Source organism: Hylobates moloch, unplaced genomic scaffold, assembly GCF_009828535.3.
Source record: "Hylobates moloch isolate HMO894 unplaced genomic scaffold, HMol_V3 SCAFFOLD_37, whole genome shotgun sequence".
In the NCBI taxonomy this organism is placed as follows: Eukaryota; Metazoa; Chordata; class Mammalia; order Primates; family Hylobatidae; genus Hylobates; species Hylobates moloch.
Genome location: NW_026652312.1, coordinates 591,246 through 613,686, shown reverse-complemented (window position 1 = coordinate 613,686; position 22,441 = coordinate 591,246). Strand labels below are relative to the sequence as shown.

Genomic DNA, 22,441 nt, shown 5'->3' with positions numbered 1-22,441 from the left:
CCATCCATTACATACACCAATGCCATTAGAGTCATTATCTGAATGTTATTTTCTCTCTCTTTCCTACATCTTTTCCCTTTGCTTAGTCTCTAGTATTCAGTACAGATTCTCTCATGCACCTCATCCTAGATAATTATTTGTCAGAGAGCTAAGGGAGAGCTCTTATCACCCATGCTATATGAAAACAGCCATCTGCCAATCAAATGGTATGGCATAGAACATTAAAAATGAGGAAAATATTTCACGTAAGTATAATATAGCAGATAAACTAGCTTATCTCCACCACTGATTAGTTCTATTGAGTGATAATATATTTATATTTTTTTAGGAATCCTGATATGAATCATAAGTTTAAGACATGGACTGGCTTGTTCCTCCCTGCCGCTTTGGCTAGAATGCCAAACATATTTGCATTAGATTCCCTCTTTTCTTCAAATTTTCAACATAGTTGTTTTAGAGTATCCTTGCTGACAGCCCATGCCTCTTTTGTCTGTCAAATTTTTTGCTCCATTCTATGACTATTGGATAACACGGGGTCTACACAATTGAGATGTTACAGAAAGCTGATTGTGACACGATGACTTTAGCTTTGCTGTTCTCTTCTCAGAAGTATTTCCCCAACCCTAGTTCTACCCCCTGATGTTTATATTTGGATGTTGTTATGGAAAGGGACATTTTAAATTTTAAAGCATATAAAATCTTTGTGAAAGCCTCTCTGTCTCTGTCTCTTTCTCTCTCTGAGCCAGAATTGGATTAGGACTTGACCAGACTCCTATGACAGGGGGCTTTTATGAGACAAAATCTTCCACAGTATTCCCAGTAAACAGTCTGTATATTTCTTAAGTTAGAAGAGAAACTCAAAAACTTTCACAGCTACATATTGTCTAGATTCTGGTTTTCATAATAGAACACCTTTGAATCTTTTCTATCAGATTTGGCCAGTTTTATTGAACACTCAGAGAAGAAAAGCCCTACCCAGACTCCTTTTCCCCTCACAAATCACTTGTTATGCTCCAAAATGCAAAGGGAAGAGTCTTTTCTTTGTAAATAACATGTATCTATATAAAGCATTTTAAAACTGGGACTGGTCGGGTGCAGTGGCTCACACCTGTAATCCCAGCACTTTGGGAGGCCGAGGCGGGCGGATCACGAGGTCAGGAGATCGAGACCATCCTGGTTAACGCGGTGAAACCCCGTATCTACTAAAAATACAAAAAATTAGCTGGGCGTGGTGGCAGGCGCCTGTAGTCCCAGCTACTTGGGGGGCTGAGGCAGGAGAATGGCGTGAACCGGGGAGGCGGAGCTTGCAGTGAGCCGAGATTGCGCCACTGCACTCCGGGCTGGGTGAAAGAGCGAGACCCCGTCTCAAAAAAAAAAAAAAAAAAAAAAAACCCGGGACTAAATATTTTTTGTAATTAGAAATAAAATTTGGTGACAATCTAACATTTACACAAAAGGTGGGAGAAGTTTCCTTTAACAGACTTTTATTCCATAAAATATATAACTGTAATTTACTCACTTATTATTTAGGAAACAATACATTTATTTACATCAGAGAAAATTCTATTATTTCTTTGCTTTAAAACGGCTTTATTAGGTTATTTAATCTGCACAGTTGGATATGTTTTAACATATGTATACACCTGAGAAGCCATCTCCACAATTAACATAAATAATATATCCATCACTCCCCAATGTTTTCTGGTGCCCAAGTGGTAATCCCTCCCTCTTGTTCCATCCCACTGGTCTCTCCTTTATCCTCAGGCAACCAATGATCTGCTTTTCTGTGATAGATTAGTTTACACTTACTAGAATTTTATATCAGTAGAATCATACCATATGATTCTACTGATCATACCATATGATTCTACTGATCATACCATATGATTCTACTGATCATACCATATGATTCTGTATTTTGTTTTGTCTGAGTTTTTTCACTTAGAATAATGATCTTGAGATTCATCCATTTGTTGTATGTACCAGTAGTTCTTTCCTTTCTATTGCTGAGTATTATTCTATTGTATGGACACACCTCAATTTGTTTATTCATTCACCTGTTGATGAATATTTAGTTTTGGGCTATTATAAATAAGCTGCTATGATATTGTTCATTACTCTTGGGTAAATACCTAGGAATGGAAAGGCTGGGTTTAAGGAGGTGTATGTTAACTTATAAGGAACTGCCAAACTGTTCTCCTACACAGTTGTACCATTTTCCATTCCCACCAGGAGTTTGGTTGTTCCACATCCTCACCAACACACAATACCACCTTTCTTTATTATAGCAATTCTGGTAGATGGGTTATCTTAAGGTGGTTTTAATTTACATGATGTTGAGCATTTTTTCATATGCTTACTTGTCATCCATAAATCTTTGATGAAGTGTCTATTAAATCCTTTGCCTATTTTTATTGGAGTGCTTATTTTCTTATTTTCAAGCATGGTACACTTTTTTTTCTTCTTTGAGACAGAGTTTCACACTTGTTGCCCAGGCTTGAGTGCAATGCACGATCTCAGCTCACTGCAACCTCCCCATCCCGGGTTCAAGCGATTCTCCTGCCTCAGCCTCCTGAGTAGCTGGGATTTAGAGGCATGCACCACCACGCTTGGCTAATTTTGTATTTTTAGTAGAGACAGAGTTTCACCATGTCGGTCAGGCTGGTCTCCAACTCCTAACCTCAGGTGTTCCATCTGCCTCAGCCTCCCAAAGTGCTGGGATTACAGGTGTGAGCAACCGTGCCAAGCCAGAATACTTTTTATATATTCTGAGTAGAAGTATTTTATCAGATATGTGTTTTGCAAATATTTTTGCAGTCTTTGGCCTACTCTTCATTCTATCAAGAGTATCTTTTGAAGATCAGAAGTTATTAGTTTTTATTAAGTCTAATTTATTTGTTTATGGGTGATGCTTTTGGTGTTGTATCTAAGAAATATTTGGTCACCATTTTTGATGTCATATCTAAGAAATCCAGGATCACAAAATTTCTTCCTTAAAATTTTACAGATTTAGGTTTTATACTTAGGTTTATGATCCATTTTAGTTTTTGTATATTGTGCCAGGTATGGATCAAAGTTTATTCATTTGCACACAAATATTCAATTATTCTGGCACCATTTGTTGAAAAGACTATTTTTTCTCCTCTGAAACTGCCTTGGCATCTTTGTCAAAACTTAACTATTTATGTGTGAACCTATTTCTGAACTCTAGGTTTCATTAATGTAGCTATTTCTACACTATTACTACAGTGTCTTGGTTACTACAAATTTATGACAAGTCTTAAAGTCAGATCATGTATGTCTTCCAACGTTTATTTTTTCCAGCATGTTTGAGCCATTACAGGTCTTTTGCATTTCAATGTAAATTTTAGAATCAGATTGTCAATATCTACAAAAATGCCTGCTTGGATTTTGACTGAAATTGCCTTGAATTTCTAGGTCACTTGTGGGGAGAAATTACATATTAACAGTATTAAGTTTCTGATCCATGAACTTGGTATATGTCTTCAATTATAAAGGTTTTCCTTAATTTTCCTCAGCAATGTTTTGTATTTCCAGTGCCAATGCAGTGCCTAGAATGCAAGAGTAATCTTATTTTTTGGTGAATTGAACCAATATAAACCTATCATAAAAGAAATCTAACCCTATCTTCAACTTTTAATAAAAGCATACAATGTACATCACTCTGATAAAATTATTCCAATTACTAATACACATTAACAATAATACCATTTACACTTTTACATGACTTTGTACTAATTAGATAAGATTTCCTTAGACAATCTTGGCAAATTCTCAAATCGATTTTTTTTTATCTTTGGTATCACTGCTAAATAGGTTTATGTTTTTTATTCCCTTTTGATCTCGTTCCATTTCTGATCTTGTTTCTCTGGAGGAGCAGGTATAGAATCAGTATTTCTTTAAATAATCTCATTGTTAATTCTCCCTTTTTGTATTCTGATCAACTATTCACTTTCTCACCCACTCCTTTTCCTTTATCCCACATAGTTCCTACTTTATAAATAATCCAATAATTGCTTATTATAGGATTATCTGATTCATGTCACAAAGCGTAAGTCATGACCTATGGTACTACTTTTTACTAGCAGAGGACAGAGGAAGTTGGAAAAAATATATATCAAATATGTTTTAATTTAGTATAAAAACTTTAAGCTACTTTAACCCGATAAAAGAAAAAAGACTACAGGGTGGTTTTATGCCTCTCATGACTTGCTGACAAAAAGGGTTAACGTTAGGATTAAGCTGCAGAGATAGACCTGAAGAACAGATCATCTAAAATATGTAGTTTTATATGCTGTAGTACATTTTAACAGAGGTTTCATAATATAAAGCAGAAATAAACAGACAAAAAGAAGCCATTAAACAAATAGTCAAGTTTTATTTTGAGCCTATTAAGTGAAAATCAATTTAATTTTATAAAGAGTTTATTTTATCTTTCTGTTCTTTTAATTTTAAAGACTTTATGATATGGTTTGGCTGTGTCCCCACCCAGATCTCATCTTGAATTCCCACATGTTGTGGGAGGGACCCAGTGGGAGGTAATTGAATCACAGGGGCAAATCTTTCCTATGCTGTTCTCATGATAGTGAATAAGTCCCACAAGATCTGATAGTTTTAACAAGGAGGGTTTCCCTGCATGAGCCCTCTCGCTTTGCCTGCTGACATCCATGTAAGACATGACTTGCTCCTCCTTGCCTTCTGTCATGATTGTGAGGTATCCCCAGCCACATGGAACTGTAAGTCCATTAAATCTCTTTCTTTTGTAAATTGCCCAGTCTCAGGTATGTCTTTATCAGCAGCGTGGAAATAAACTAATACACTTTACCATAAAATTTTATTGTTTTCCTTCAACTAGTTTTAGCTATCTTACTGAAGAGCTGTTTTTATAAAATGGAATCTTGGGCCAACAAGATGAGCACCATCTCACTTTAAAGAATTTACTCCCAGCTCAAACTGGAAATCTTTACTGTCATCTGGAGACAGTGATAACATATTATAAGAGAGAAACATAAATCTGTTTAAAGTATTTGACAGTGGGTATAGTTAACTCTAAAATGACATCATTTTCTATAATCCAAAGTGGCATCTAAATTTATATGGCAAATCATTTTTACTCCTTATCAGTGTCTATGAGATTCTAAAAGCACCTCAGCGTCAAGGCTTAGTTATTTCCCCAGCAATGGTTAAGATAGGTCTTTGTCAACTAATCAACCAATTAAGGGAGGAAGAAAAGGGAATTTAATAATTTATTTAGTCTTAAAAATGAGTACACTATAGTTTTACATGAAGGAAAAACTAAAACAGTGTATCTTAGAGCATAGTCCATGACCACCATTATCAGAATTATCTGAGGGGACTCTCAAATCTGCATTTTTACAAAGCTCCCCCAGTGGTTATTATCATATCATAATTTGAAGCTCATCGTTCTGAAATTTTTTGCTTCAACGGTTAGCAAATAGAAAAAGAATAAGATTCTTCTTATAGAGGGTACACAATGCACAATAAACAAGAAGGGAATTAAAGGAAATCTGTGTGGCCTGCTATCAGAAAGTGTCAATGAAAATATGGAACATAAGCTGAAACTTAGGAGAAGAAATTGCTTCCTTTAGATGTCAGAAGCAGAATATAAGAGAACAAAGACAAGGAGGCATATTCCTGTTTGGGGAAAGGTATGAGAAGAGAATAATCACAATTTTATGTAAGACACAGCTTGGGTAACAGTGGCAATTAATATTGAATCCGTGAGGTGAGTCACATCGATCACATAAGCATGGCAAGGGAGTTAAGCCTTGATATGATATTTATCTTCGTAAATTTGATGGCGATATGATAAAAAACAGTTTAAGGATTTACTATGGCAATGATCAGATAATGGATACATATATATTATATATATACACACACACACATATGTATACACACACAGTCATATATATATATGAATAGTAATGGGAAAACAGAGACAGAAAATTTGGCCAAATAACAGCTTCAGAAACAATAATATGGAAAGAGAGAGATTTAGGTGCTGTGTATTAGGGCCCTACTATGAAGATGGAATGAATGTGAGAGAAACTTTTAACTATCTCCATTGATTATTCCTTATACCAGAGAAGATAACCAAGAATGTACTTTTTATCCTCATTTCAATTGAAAGGAAAATAAAAACAGAACAAAATTCGAATGGTTAATTTGAATCTGAAGACTTAGATTTGCTTAATACATGCATGTCTAAAGGAGTTGCTAGCCTCATAAAACTGACTTTGTCACCTGTTGTTTCTTTTAAAGAACTTTACAAATTCACTGTATTGTCACTGTAGTAATAGCTGTTGCTATTTTATATTTTTATGATTTGATATCACATGTATTTTGGAAACTTTTGTCCTGAAGAAGAATTCTAAGGCCAACACACTTAGAAAATATTGAGAAATGCTTTGGGAAATCATTACCTATGCTTGAGGCAAAGTTGGCAGAGGAAACAGTCAGTCTAAAGAAAAACCTATGCAGGGAAAATGGATGAGACTATTTTTAGTAATGTGTATGTGAACAAACTCCACTTATTAAGGTTCTAACATTTTTTGTTCAGTCAATATTAGTGTTATTCATGTAGCACATGATGTTGCTGCCTTTCTCCATTCCCGCAGCCCACCTCAGTTCACCTGGAGCTGAGGTATACAGTACAAAGCAAGCTAATTTCCCACCTCAAAGGCCAGTCTCTTTTCTAAAGTCTTGAAGGTTGTTTCTTGACCCTCTAGGACTTGGAAGTACTAGTGTACAAGAGTTAAGACCACAGGGCAATCCTCGAACAGTAGGGCATGAACACTGGTGGATAAATGTCACAACCTTTCTGTCCTCCTGGGGGACAGGTCCGGGGTGTTCCATGGAACTCAAAGTTTTACTCACAGTATTGAACTCTACGTGAACACAGCAATAACCCATTCATTAACATCCACTCAAAAATTTGTTTTTGGCTTTTCTTCCTTCCCTTTCCCATTTTCCCACTTCATTAGTTTGAGTTTCCCCAAAGACTCATCTTTTGGGGGAATTTTAACTAAGCAATGTACTAATACAAATTGAGAAACATTTATAGAAAATTTCCAAGAAACCCTGCTACTATACATAGTTAAATCAACTGAGCTCTCCAAGGTAGCCAACATATAATCCATAATTTATTTCAACACTTCTGTATCATTCATAGGGCATATTATTAATCCCGGAATTAAAATCACCATGTTTATTACTTATCTGCAAAATTTCTTAGTGGCCCATGTGTCTTGCAAGAGCTACAATAGTCAGGCAGGACCTCAGTGTTAGCCCCTAATGAATATGGTCCAGAATATGCTGTGGGAAGAAAACACCATCTTTGAAAATATGTCAACAGTAGCATATTTAGGGGGCTTGACATTTACCATCTTGCTAGATGGGGACCTCCCGGGTGGAAGGTGTGCTAGTGGGATAGTTAGGTCTCAGACTAGAAAAGTCAAAAAGATGAAAGAGTATAAAGAGAACCATCTTATTATTTTAATATTCTGTATCTATCTCTCTGATGCAAAAAGCACTCTCTGTTGGTAGTTTTCTTATTTCCTGTCTTCAATGGCTCTCTCTTCTTCTTGTCTCCTGCCCTATTCCCAAAGTCAATTTTATTTAATCAAAGAAAATGTTAGAATTAGAAAAGCAAATAGTCAGGATAGTTGTGAAGGGAAAGAAAACAGAAGCATATTAGATACTGGTTTGTTCTAAGCATCCTCTTTCCCTCCACACTTTTCTATCCCCAAACCTGCAATTTTCTAACTTTTAAATTAAAATATGAAATTATTTTGGTTTGGGGCAATAGCATTTTACGCCAGGACCAAGTTGCTGAAGACTTGGCATATTTCAAAACTTTGATAATTCAAGCCTAATTTTAATCTAATTTAAAAGCCTAATTAAAGCCTAACTTTGATAATTCAAGCTTAATTTAATATTGAGAGCATGGTGGGAAATGTCTACCTAGAATGAATAATTTATAACAAATGTGCATTTGTTTTGCTTTAATGTCTCATTTTGATTTTACCATATTATCTCTGACATTTTTCAGAGTTCTCAAAAATCTGCATAGCATATCATAACAGTTATGAGAAATTGTTCACAGCATTTCATCACCTCTAACTTCTATTCCAAAGTTACTGATTTTAAAGCTTGGTTTTCAGCACTAAAGAACTATCATCACATAAATAAGATGTGATGCCTTATGTGATCTAAAAGTATTTTAAATCATATTAACCATGAATGGTAAGATAACAGCAAAGCAGTCATCACAGTACCTCAGAGAAGTTCCAGTTCCCATAAACAAAAGCACAGTGCTCAGAATACTAATAAATGATGGGGACATTTCTAATTAACAGCTAATGTGGCAGTACCCTGTGGGAGCAGTAAACACAGTCTACAAGTCACTTGACAGACTAGCCTTGAAATTAATCTTTTTTTATATGCTACAGATATTCATTATTTCACATTTTTCATAAAGAAATATTTCATTAATATGTTATGTGGTTGTCAATTTACATGATGCAAATTGCCCTAGAATGTGACAGACACAATGTATTTAGATTAATTTTTGAGAAAAATTCTAAATCACACAAGGTGTCTAGGTTCAAGACTGGTGCTCAATAAATAAAAAGTGCTGCCTCCAGTAACAAGATTCAAATCGGCTAACCTGTTATGGGAGTTCTGGCAATAAGCATAATGAGCTATAAGTATATAAAATATAAAAATCTGAGAATATTCTGCTATGTATAATCTTAGTTTTAACTAAACAAAAAAATTTACTTGTAAAATTTCCTTTGGTTCAAGGACTTTTATATGTTTATTTTAGGGGTTAGCCAAAATATTTTAAGAAGAAATTAAGTTCATTTTCACATTTCTTAGCATAGCATGACCTTTGAGATTCTGATAAATAATTTGGCAAAAGTAAAAGTAAATTTGGCTTACTTTGTAGTTGTTATCGATTTTCTGAAAAAAATTATGCAGAGAACATTTTGATTCTTAAAAGGATACATTTCTCTATAATTATAGTCCCTTATCTTGCTTGGCTGAGCGAGTGTGGAAAAGAAACTGCTCTGTATGTATGAAGATAAACCAAGTGCACAGATTAAAAGGAAGGTATGGTGGATAATCATAGAAAGGCTGGCTATGAAATACTTTTCTCTGTTTAGTTGAATATGCTGTAAAATAATAAAGTGGTTACAAACTAGAGAGAATGACTGCAGAGATCTTTGGTATGCATTTAAAAAACATCACTTTCTCCTTTTCCATTTACTTTTTAAGAGGAAAAAATTAACATTAGAAATCCTTCAATTTGGAACACCAAATTCTGTTAAAATACCAAGTTACCTGAAATATCCATCATGAACCAAGTGCTATACGACTCACTGAGCCATAGAACTGGGTGTGCCCGGCAGCCCTGCATCATCAAATGGACATTGCATGTATTAAATAGCTCAAACAGGTACTGAAGGCACAAGTAAGTGGTACCAGCAATGTCTCTGATTCCTATGGCACAACATCTGTCCACAAGCCCCCAAGTTGCTCTTCATATAATATCGGCCACATAAGAAGGAATAAAAAGAAAAAGGAAAGCAGCAGAAGGACCGATTTATAGAGTGATTGGGAATACGCTTTGCAGAAGGAACAGCAACCACCCATGTTATAGGCTTTTCCAACATGTGCTCCATGGAACACTAGATCTGTGGTTGCCAGCAGATATTACACATGCATACACAGATATGAGTTCTGGAGTTACAGACATTTGAGAAATGTTTGGTTCAATAAACTGAAATTTACTCTGTGGTCCTTTCATCTTTACACATAGTTTTCCCACACTTTCAGATTTCCATTCTATTTAACAAGTCAGATTATGTCAACAACTAGTTACCCTCAAGAAAAGTTACTAGTGCATCCCAGAATGGTGTTTGTTACCTCTTTCCTCCCTAATCATAATGCAACACTGTATATTCTGTACAGTGCGGGGCCATAATTATTCCTAATTTTTTCACAATTGACACTTAAAAAAGATAGACACCACCACCAAGGGCATGTTCCCTCTCCATCCCAGGTATAAATGCATTTGTGTTCTCAGGGAGGGGAGCATCACACACCAGGGCCTGTCAGGGGGTGGGAGCAAGGAGAGGGAGAGCATTAGAACAAATAACTAATGCATGCGAGGCTTAAAATCTAGATGATGGGTTGACAGGGGCAGCAAACCACCACGGCACATGTATACCTATGTAACAAACCTGCATGTTCTGCACATGTATCCCAGAACTTAAGAAAAATAAAATAAGTAAATAAATAAATGCATTTGTCTCCCAAGCACATCTATGCTTATGTTAAATGTGAAAGGTTATCTCTTATGTAGGAGGAGTGTGAAGGTCAGATGCCAAGAATTTGTTCTCCAATTGACAAGAGCCACACTATGTAATATAGTAGGCATTAGCCATATGTGGTTATTTAAAATTAAACTTACAGTGTAATTCTTCACTCACACTAGCCACATTTCAGGTGTTCACTAGTCACAGGTGGCCAGTGGCTGCAGCACTGAACAGTGTGGGCATAGTAAATTTCCATCGTCATAGAAAGCTCTATTGAATAGCACTGGACTAGTGTTATACCACACATATACACATGCTGCTTTCAGGAGGGAGCTCACTAAATCTCAGGAGCCTTCAGAATCTCACAAGAAAATCCTGACTTTGCAGCATCTACTCCTCTAACCAGCCTCAGCTAAGTGACTGCTGGCAACAAGCAAGCAGGAAAAGAAAATTCACATTGTCAGCATATTCAGGCAATCTTGCCTCCCAAAAGAAACCATTATAAACCGCAAGGAGCTTGAGCATATTCACATGGGCACACATCCACAGTCTCTTTTCTCCATATAGGAGATAACAGGCTGATTTACCTAGGGACTCATAGATGGTTTGAACTATCCTGCGTCCTGTGTCTTTATTATGCCAGTCATTTTTGGTTCTCCCAAAACTACTTTAGTCTCCTCTAGTTCTAACATATTCGATATAGTTGAAGAAGTGAGAGCAGCCTTTGGAGAGCTGACCACCCTGAGATAATATGGTCAGCTGGACAGGCCCCAAACCACCAAGACTTGCCCCACCTTTACTTGTTGAAGAGTTACATGTCATATACCAATTTAGCTAACTTTAAAAGTTTACGTCTTACATGCTTAGTGTAGTTTCTATATCTTTTCACAATCTCTCCACCTAATGTGGTTTATGTTTGGTTAATATTCCCTAAAGGAACCAGATTCAACAAGTCAAGGGGCAGAGATTCCAATGAATCTGGTCAAGAATAAGCCAGAATCAGAAATCAAAGTATCAGCCAACATCTCAAACCATAATTCCCAAACCTGGCTGCATGCCAGAAAAATGTTAGAGCTTTGAAAACACGAATATCTGGGCCCTGTCCTCAGATATGCTGATTAAATTAGTCTGGGAATCAAGATCATTTAAAATCTCATTCAGTGGTTTTCATATAGTACAGACAATGGTCAGAAGTCAAAACCACTGTCTTAGAAAATACCTGAGTCTCATCCTCTAGAGCAGGGGCTATCAAAGCATAGCCTGTAAGCCAAATCTAGCCCCACACCTGGGGACCCATTTGTTTATGTCTTGTCTGTGGCTGCTTTCCCTGCTACAATGGCAGATTTGAGGAGTTGCAACAGAGACCATCTGAACCACAAAGCCAAAAGTATTTACTGTCTTGCCATTTGCTAAAGTCTGAATGTTTGTGTCCCCCCAAAAATGTATATGTTGAGACTAAATCCACAGTGCAGTGGTGTTGGGAGGTGAGGCATCTGAGTGGTGATTAGGTCATGAGGGTGGAGCTCAGACAGATAAAAGGAGGCCTGAGAGAGCTTGTTTGTACCTTTCACCATGTGAGAACACATAGAAGGCGCCATCTATGAGGAACGAGCTCTCACCAGACACCAAATCCCCTGGTGCCATAATCTTGCATTTCCCAAGCTTCAGAATTATTGGCAATAAATTTCTTTTGTCTAGGTTTTTACATTTTACTTATTTAGTTTTAGAGACAGAATCTTGCTCTGTCACCCAGCAAGGTGATGTGACCATAGCTCACTGCAGACTCAAACTCCTGGGTTCAAGCAATCTTCTTGGTTCAACCTCCAGAGTAGCTGGGACTATGAAAGTGTGCATCACCATGCCTGGAGTTTTTTGTTTTTTTTTCCACTTCTGTGCAGACAAGGTCTCATCATGTTACCCAGGCTTTTCTCAAACTCCTGGCTTCATGCAATCCTCCTGCCTCAGCCTCTCAAGTAGCTAGGACTATGAGTGTGGGCCACCAGACCCGGCTAATATTTTTTTACTTTTATGGAGACAAGGTCTCATTATGTTTCCCAGGCTTATCTTGAACTCCTGGGCTCAAGCAATCCTCCTGCCTTGGCCTCCCAAAGTGCTAGGAGTACAGGCTGTTGTTTACAAATTACCCAGTCTAAGGTATTCTGTTACAGCAGCCGAAATGGACTGATACCATTACAGAAAATGTTTGGTGACCCTGGCTCTAGAGCAGTGATCCTCACAGCAGCATAAGCATCACCTGGAAACTTGTTAGATATGTAAACTCTTAGGCCCACCCCAGACCTACTGAATCAGAAACTCTGTGACCTTCTCCTGCCCACTTCTCACTTGCCCCAAGGCAGAGCTCTACTCTTCCTCACCTTTCTGATGGTTGGTCTTAACACCCTTCCCAGAGAGGGTCTTGCCCTATACCCTGGGGGAAGGAATGCTGGCATCCTGCAGCTTCCATCAAAACCCAAGAGGACTGGGTTTGGAGAGCTTCTGGGTAACAGAACACATGGGGCTTCTTGAAGGGTGGCACGCCCAGGGAGGGCGAGGAGGCACCACACCCTTAACCCCCGCACAACTCTTCATATGTATCCTTTGTAGTATCCTTTATAAAAATAAATACATAGATAAGTGTTTCTCTGAGTTCTGTGAGCCTCTCCAGCAAATTAATTGAGCTCAAAGAGGGGGTCGGTCATGGGAACCCAAACTTGAAGCTGATCTGTCAGAAGTTCCAGGGGCCTGGACTTGTGACTGGTATCTGTGGGTTTGAGGGGCAGTCTTGGAGACTGAGCCCCCAACCTGTGGGACTGGACACTATCTCTAGGTAGAATTGAATGGGAGGACACCCAGCTGGTGTCTGCTGCTTGGTGTGTGGGGAAAAAAACCCCACACATTTGGTTACAGAAGTCTTCTATGTTGATTGTTGTGTGAAAACAGAGAAAAAACATGATTTGAGAGTTATTTTCCCAAAACACCTCCCAAACTTCAAATCAAAATAATTAAATGGTCCACCAACATGAGAGTTTTTTTGAATATTCAATAGGAACAGCTATCCTCAAGTAATCTGGTAAATTTAGGTGCAAATGCTGCCAAATTATTATCATCTTGGGAATTTTTACATTTTTAAAAACTCATTAATCCAGTGGGATGCATTTCAGATATAGGAATTTTAAGCACTTGTCAGTGAGGTAAATCTTTCAGTAATTTTTAAGGAATGAGGTATTCTTTAGCAACCCTCATACATCTGATATAGGTGCTCTTAAAAATGTATTTTTCTGCCTTATATAATGCTAGATCTCTGATCATGTATACATCTTTGCTTTGTATTTGTAACATACAATTCCAAAATTTTATATCAGCCCTTTTTCCTTATCAGTGTCATGATAATGATAATCAATTCACTTCTTTCCCTTTTTTTTTTTTTTAGACGGAGTCTCACTCCGTTGCCCAGGCTGGAGTGCAGTGGTGCAATCTCAGCTCACTGCAACCTCCGCCTCCCAGGTTCAAGCAATTCTCCTGCCTCAGCCTCCCGAGTAGATGGGATTACAGGCACACACCACCACGCCCAGCTAATTTTTCTATTTTTAGTAGAGATGGGGTTTCACTATGTTGGCCAGGCTGGTCTCAAACTCCTGACTTCTTGATCCACCCACCTCAGCCTCCCAAAGTGCTGGGATTACAGGTGTGAGCCACTGCACTTGGTCCACTTATTTTCTACTCACCTATTTTTGTCCAAAATACTGTGTTCAACCCTGACACATGCCTTTGAGTTTTCACATAGCATAGTGAGGGAGACAAGTGCATCAGCTCTATTATTGTAGTAGAGTAGGTGACCTCACGCTGTTAAGTCAGCACAGAGAAGCAGCAGGCATTTTAACAGAGTACCAGTTTTCTATTGGTAATAAATAACCACAGACTTAGTGGCTTCAAACAACTGTATTGTCTTACATTTCTGTAGATGAAGAGTCCCACACAGGTGTCATTAGGCTAAAATCAAGGCATCTGCCAGGCTGCATTCCTTTCTGGAAGCTCTAGGAAGAAATCCATTTCCTTTTCAGTTCCACTGGCTTCCCGCATTCCTTGTCTTGTGGCTCCTTTCTTTACCTTCAAAGATAGAAACTTTGCATCTCTCTGCCCTGCTTCTATCTTCACGTCTCTTTCTGACCATAGTCAGGAAAAGTTCTTTTTTTTTTTTTCTTTACTTTTATTTATTGTTTTTTATTATTATACTTTAGGTTTTAGGGTACATGTGCACAATGTGCAGGTTTGTTACATATGTATCCATGTGCCACGTTGATTTCCTGCACCCATTAACTCGTCATTTAGCATTAGGTATATCTCCTAATGCTGTCCCTCCCCGCTCCCCTCAACCCACAACAGTCCCCGGAGTGTGATGTTCCCCTTCCTGTGTCCATGAGTTCTCATTGTTCAATTCCCACCTGTGAGTGAGAACATGCGGTGTTTGGTTTTTTGTCCTTGCGATAGTTTACTGAGAATGATGTTTTCCAGTTTCATCCATGTCCCTACAAAGGACATGAACTCATCATTTTTTATGTTCTTTAGACTGGGCCCACTCACATAATCCAGGATAATCTCCCAGGACGAAGACCTTCTACCTGAATTGCATCTGCTAAATTCTTTTTGCCATGTCACATATTCTAAGATTCCAGGGATTGGGATTCGGATGTGGACATATAAGGGGGAGTATTTTCTACCTACCACAGAGGGTGAGGAAGAAGAAACAAAGAGGTGTAAAAAGACCCTGGAAGAGATGAACCTTGAGCCAAGTCTTGAAGGTGTAGTGGGAATTAGCCAGCTGGAGAAGGGGGAAAGCATTTTTTGATAAGATACTTACATTATTTCATCAACAAATATTTTTATGCTGCTCCTACCAGGTTCCAGGCACTATCCAATGACATTGGGAGTACAGGACATAGTCAAAGAATTGCAAGTAGCATTGCGACCAGAAAGAGGTCCCAATCCAGACCCCAAGAGGATCTTGTGCAAGAAAGAATTTGAGGCGAGTCCATAAAGTGAAAGCAAGTTTATTAAGAAAGTAAAGGAATAAAAGAGTGACAACTCCATAGGCAGAGCAGCCGCAAGGGCTGCTGATTGACTATGTTTATGGTTATTTCTTGATTACATGCTAAACAAGGGATGGATTATTCAGAAGTTTTCCAGGAAAGGGGTGGGCAATCCCCAGAGCTGAAGGTTCCTCCCCCTTTTAGACCATACAAAGTAACTTCCTGACATTGACATGGCATTTGTAAACTGTCAAGGAGTTGGTGGGAGTGTAGCTGTGAGAATGACCAGAGGTCACCCTCATCACCATCTTGGTTTTGGAGGGTTTTAGCCGGCTTCTTTACTACAACCTGTTTTATCAGCAAGGTCTTTATGACCTGTATCTTGTGCCAGCTTCCTATCTCATCCTGTGACTTAGAATGCCTTAACCATCTGAGAATGCAGCCCAGTAGGTTTCAGCCTTATTTTACCCAACTCCTATTCAAAATGTAGTCGCTCTGGTTCAAACGCCTCTGACAGTATGGGAAAGCCAGAATATAGGGGGAATGTTAGGGGTGATAGGAAGCTCAGCTAGCAAGTAGTCAGGGACCAGGTTATGAGAGTTTTGAATGCCTGTTCAGAAGTTTGGATTTTATCCTGAAAGTGATGGGGAGCTACAAAAGTAACTTATGCAGGAGGTGATGTTATCAGATGTGTCTTTCAAAAAAAAAAAAAAAATAACTCACTCGGGAGGCTAAGGCAGGAGAATGGCGTGAACCTGGGAGGCGGAGCTTGCAGTGAGCCAAGATCGCACCACTGCACTCCAGCCTGGGAGAAAGAGCGAGACTCCGTCTCGAAATAAAAATAAAAATAAAAATAAAATAACTCAGCAATGAAAATTATGGATACAATAGAAAAGAACCTAGCCTACTGATATTATTAAGGATGATGGGAAATGGATTCAGGAGACATTTAAAAAGTAAAACTCACAGACAAGTGTAAGGAAGAGGAAGAGAGATACTTGAAGAAAACTACCAGAATTCTACCTTGGTTGAATAATGAGGTGGTGATTCCATCAAGACAGGGAATGCAGAAAAGAGTGGATTCAAAGTGAATGTGACTTCTGTGTTGTACACATTACACTTGCTGTGAAATTCTATTTAGGATATTTACTAGACATTTCAATATAATAAGCTAGATCTTAGGTACCTGGGCTACAGTTATATATTGCTGAGTCTTTAAAAAAAAGACGGTAATTAATATGATGAGGATAAATCAAAGCAAATAATGAGAGAATGTAAAGTGAACAAAGAAGATGGGAGGACACCAAAAGAAAGAGTGGACAAAAGGAGTCTATGAAAAATGCCAGGAAAGAGATGACAGGAAGTAGAAAAACAATAACAAAAGGGTTGTTGTATCAGCCAGAGAATTTAAAAACTGATTGGTCAATCTGGTAAAATAAGGCAGAATAGTCAAGTAAGAAAGTATTGAAAAGGACCGTTGTATTTGGCAGCTAGGGGAAAAACCATCAAGTCTTGTTACTTGTCAGTTTCAGTGGCATGGTACAGACTGGTGCCACCTTGCACTTATTTCAGAAAGGCATGAAAGGTGAAGCATCGGGGAGAGAGAAGCACTTCGTTAAGAAGCTGGGCTGGGAAGTGGAGAACTAGCATCATGACTAGGGACACCTGTGTGGAAGATGGCCAAGAATAACAAAGTGCTCAAAAGTTTAAGAAAAGGAGTTTGAATCTGCTTTTTTATGTGGAAGCAAAATGAATCAGCAGAGGATAAAGAGAATATTCAAGGAGAGAAAGATATTTGAAAAAGTCAAGGTCCCAGAGGGTGCAAACCCACAACATCAGTTGAATTTTTAGACTGAGCAAGAAGACTGCTAACTTTTCTCCAACAGTGAAGGAAAAGGTGGGTTTGGATGCAGTAACTCTAATTTAAAAGTTAAGGAAGTTCCAAAATTAAAGACTATATTCTCTCTGAAGCAGACAGTGAGGAAATCTATTAAGAGGGGAGGGCTCTAGAGAGGTGGGGATTTAAGAACAAGATGAAGACTTGAAATACTCTGTGAGAGAATGGGAACCAGAAAGTTGTTTGTCAAGGAGTGTTGAGGGCTGGCTTAGGTTGACAGGTATGGGTTAGTGATGGCAGCCTCCTGCAGAGAGTTCTGGAGACCTGACCTTGTTACTGACAACAGGTACACCTCGCTTGTTCTTTCTTAAGACTCTTCCACTAGCCATTTCTTGTCCCTGCCATATTCCTCTGTTGATCTCCTGGCTGACTTCACCTTGGAATTCAGGTCTCATCTGGGAATGTCATTTCCTTTAGAGAGAACTTTACTGATCAACCTGAAGCAGCCTCTGGAGTTACTCCCTATCATGCCAGCGTATTTTGCCTTCTTTAGAACTTGATCACTCTGTAATATTTTCCTGTTCACTTATTTCATTATTCCTGTCTGCCTTCTTCTCACTAGAACATAAGCCTTCATGAGAAATGGAACCTTATCAGTTTTGTTTATACAGCACCCCACTCTCTAGCACATGGTAGGTGATCAATAAATATTTCATGTTGAATATTTTGTGATTTTGCATAAGTAGCTCAGAGGGCAAGGTATAGGGAAGGAAAAAGCAGTGAAAATGGTGACTAAAGTAAAGGGAGAAAATGTGCGGTTCAGATGGGTCAATAGACTGGAGGAAAATAGAGACGTCGAGGGCCCGGAAGGTTTAGTGGGAGAAATGATAGGAAGATACTGGAATTTCTTTACAAAACAGTTTAATCATGGAAAACTGCAGACATATACAAAAATAGGAATGAGTCCCTGTACTCAGCCACAGGTTGAACAATTAGCAAGTCACTGCAATCTTTTATTCTCTACTTGCCACCCACTCAATCCTTTCATCCAGAAGAAATTATAGTTACTGCATCCACAAATGTCAAAGTAAAATATCTGATGTATCATTTTACCCATAAATATTTTGATAAACCCTTAAAAGATGTAAAAAAATCATTATCACAGTCGAAAATTAAAACTTCTTCCCTAGTTACTAGAACTTAGCATTCAGAAGTACAGAACTTCCAGCTGACAAGCTGCAGGATAGAGTCATGGGTGTAGGAGGCTAAGGGAATGGGAGGTGGGTATTTATGGCAGTGATGACTTAGTGAATCTGACATCTGTGGCTGCAAAAGTTAACAATAATTTCTTCTAGGATAATGGCAGTACTTCTGGCACAGAGAGGAATCAGGTGCCCAGTAAATTGAAGGAAGAGTACAAAGAATCAGGTAACAAGATCCTGTAGCTGAGCAATGCAGAAACGAATAAAACTTGATTACTTTTAATTACATATTCCCAACTGTCACTTACTTGACATTACAGCATATATGTACATTCTATTGTTTCTGTTTTAATGTAGTTCTTCAGTCAAATATGGGAATTTTTAGTTATAATTTCTACTAAGCGTAGCTATATAAGTTGCCAGTCATCACTTTTGGGGATAATTATCATCAGAGAGAAAGAGAGAGAGAATCTACTAAAGATTGTGGTTAGAAAAGAAAGGGGGGAAGTTTGCAAGATAGAATTTGTACAATAAAGTGTGGAAGAGAAAAAGGAAACTTGGAGACACTGAGCCTGGATCTCAGCATGCGCGCGCCAGCCTGTTTGGGGAACAGGAGTGCAACATTGTTGAGAGCAAGTGACAATATGACTTCTGACATAAAGTATAAAAGTCAGGAGAACAACAGAATCACTGCATGTGTCCACAGGTTGGTGAATTGCCACTATGCAGTTTAACTAAAAATTATTCAAAGCATCTCAGGCCTTAATTTTATCTCTGGAATTATGTTGAAGCCTGGAATAAAGAAGGAAGAATTCTATGTCCTAAAATTACAATGGCATTAAACATTTGCAAGAAGGACAAATATCAAAACAGTGTTTATCATGCACATTATCATATTATCTGTGGCAAAGCAAAAGAAATTTACAACAATCTCACTGAAATGGGGAGATAGAAATCCTTTAAAAACTCAAGCAAGCAGAGAATCTTAATGAAAAACTTAATTGTATACCATCCATGATTGCTGATTTATATGTATAAAATATCACTGTGGCTTTCTGTAACATACCTTTTTATCATTTAATTTTTGTGAACTTAAATATCTGGAAGTCTTTTCAAAGTATTCATCTTAACCTGACCTCCTAACCTTATATTTGTAATACCTCTATCCTTCAACTCTTTCCACAAGGATTTTCAGGGAACTCACCTTGGCTAGGAAGAATCAACCACTTTCCTTATTTCTGTAGTGCATTATTTATTGGAGGCCTGGCTTAATTTCTTTTAAGTCTGAGCCTAAGAATGTGTACAAATTTGTATGACTGGTACAGGCCAATTTCAGAGCAACATATTTGCAACTGGTGACTTGGGTTTGTTCTAAGATTATGTGACATTTTAGAAATAGGAAAAGGTAACTTGCTTTCTCTGTTTCACCTTTATAAAGTGGTGCAGAAAATATTACTAGTTATCTGATAGAAAACTTCTATCAAATCAGTGTCTACCCAAAAGCAAGAAAGCCCCAGTCCTAAACACTGCTCAGAATAATGAAGCATTGTTGTATTTTATCAATCATCAGAAAATGTAACCCAGGATGGCCGTATTTTCCCCTAAAAGAGTCTTAGAAAGTAGTCATTGACAAGTCAATGTGTCATTTTTTAAGACCTATTCTTCCTTATCTGTTTAGCACTTTTTGCCAGGAGATATGGTTTCCATAGTACATATTTGCATGATGCTTTCCTCTTATCCAAAGGGGATACATTCCAAGACCCTCAGTGAATACCTGAAACTGCAGGTTGTATTAAACCTCATATACACTGTGTTTTATCTTCTATGTACACACCTATGATAAAGTTTAATTTATAAGTTAGGCACAGTAAGAGATGAACAATAATAACTAATAATAAAATAGAACAATTGCAATAATATGGTATAAGTTATGTGAATGTGGTCTCTCAATATTTTATTGTACTGTACTCATCTGTTTTCTGACCTCAGCTGATCTCAGGTAACTAAAACCACTGAAAGTGAAACTTGATAAGGAGAAATCCTTCACCAGCAACCTTAAAAAGCCTACTTTCACTTCATTTTCTACCTACTAAAAAGAAAAATACACTCAATATAATTCTGCACTACAAAAAGTAAGTGCAATCATTTTCAAAATTGCCTAGAAATGTTTGAAATGTGCATTTTGCCCCTCATTTAACACAATTTTTCTACATAATTGACACAACACAATCAAATCTTTTCAAAAGGCAGAGTATCCTCTGACTCTTACCTTCTACCTTTATATTCTAGCACCTTCCTGAAATTTTTCTGTAGTTTAATGCTGGAATAACAGCACCTTTACGGCAACTATTTAATAATATTTGCTTCCTTTCTGTAGGTGAGCAATAACTCTAATTAGAGTCAGCATAAAAAATAACACACCTAGTGGTATAGAGTGCAAGGGAAATTAGACTTGATAGGCATGAAGATATCATACTCAAGGAAAAGACTTTAATAAAATCTAAAATAACAGAGCATAGCCTTGGAAAGCTATCATAGAATTAAGGGGTAGTAGTGCTAGATATTACTTGGTCTACCCTCCATCTTTTACTGAGGAAAAAAATAAACACCCAGAGAGCAGGCAGCTTGTGTGAGTTCTGATTAATGAGAGTCAGGTATTCCAACTGTTCTTCATATTCTAAAAATTGCCCACAGCACGGAAGAATCGCTGAATGCACTCTATGCTCATGATACAAAACTAAACTGCCATTTTTAACTCACATTGTGTGGCTGAAGCCTTCACCTCCAGGGGTGCTCATAGGAGAGTTATAGACTCCAGGACTGTTGAGAGTTGGCTCCACACCAACATTAGAGGCAAAGACCAAGTGGGCATTGGGTCCCCTGTGGTGCCTGCAGTGAGATCATAAAGGGGCAGCAGTATGAAGGATCACTGACTAATAATTGAATTTCAAGTGTTGGCAGCAATGAAAGATGCTTTCCCTCCAAGGGCCTCAGATATGAGCAAGCCAGTGTTTAGGCCATTTCACTGTGAAACCCCCCCCCCCACACTCCTGGCCCCAAGTGTGCTGGAGTACCCTGTTTTTATCCTTACTTCACAGGTGCAGTGGCAACTCAGTGTAGGTTCAGGGATATTTTAAGCTAGAAGTGGAGGGAAAGGAGGAAATCATAGGGATAAGGGATGCAGTAATAGGATCAAACATTTGTAATTCCAGATGGGACAGGAGACTGTTGGAATTGGGGTACTAGAGGGAGTCAGATAGAGATATAAAAAGTAGTGGTCAGAGAATGGGATATTTGAAACTAAGATTATAGAGGGGTAAGAGTTTTTAGCAATCATGGGGTAAGAGTTTTTAGTAATCATGATGTCAGATTTTGATTATAGCAGTAAATAACTGAGGTAGGTGAAGGATATGGAGAAGGGGAGTTCAAAGAATAAAGAGGGCTAGGCGTGGGAAGAATCACCTATGAGGATATTGAAATTGCTAGAAATAAATGAAAAAATAGTGTTTATTCACTGACAATTGTTGGCCAAATGGGAGTGGAAAATGTTGATTTTTCTAATTCCACCATTCCTTCCATTTTTATTAACTTGAATTATCCTGTGAAGAACTTTGGATACTGTGATGAATGCTGAGCAGGATGACTACTAAAGTTTATCTTTTTAGTTATCAATTTTCAAAGACATTGGTTCTATAGTTAGCTCAAATGGTGACAATGACCATTTTTTTTGCGGGGGGGAGTGCAGTAAACTTTGCAGGTAGGGGCAGGGAGCTAGCTCTTCCTGTTAGTGTCAGTGTGAATTTATAGTTGTTCTAGTTAATATCTTTGGTTCAACTGCAGCTAAGACTTTTTTTTTTTCTTCATTCAAAAATATTTATTAAGTCCTTTATTCATGCAAGCCACGGTGCTGGGTTCTGGAGTTACAAAAGTGAACATGACTAACCATGTCAGGCATATGCACTAAACATAGGTGCCTACTTCTGAATAGTATATTACACATCTGAGACA

General features: G+C 38.0%; 1 protein-coding gene across 2 annotated transcripts in view; it reads right to left on the bottom strand.

The window, feature by feature from the left end:
• LOC116463456 (Golgi-associated kinase 1B-like) overlaps window positions 1-21,249 on the bottom strand; it is a 257,888-nt gene extending 236,639 nt beyond the window's left edge. For both annotated transcript variants that reach the window (XM_058434644.1, XM_058434649.1), the window contains exon 1: window positions 21,194-21,249. The gene's annotated coding sequence lies outside the window, so the exon portion shown is untranslated. The remainder of the gene's footprint in view (window positions 1-21,193) is intronic.
• Between the last annotated feature and the right edge of the window lie 1,192 nt (window positions 21,250-22,441).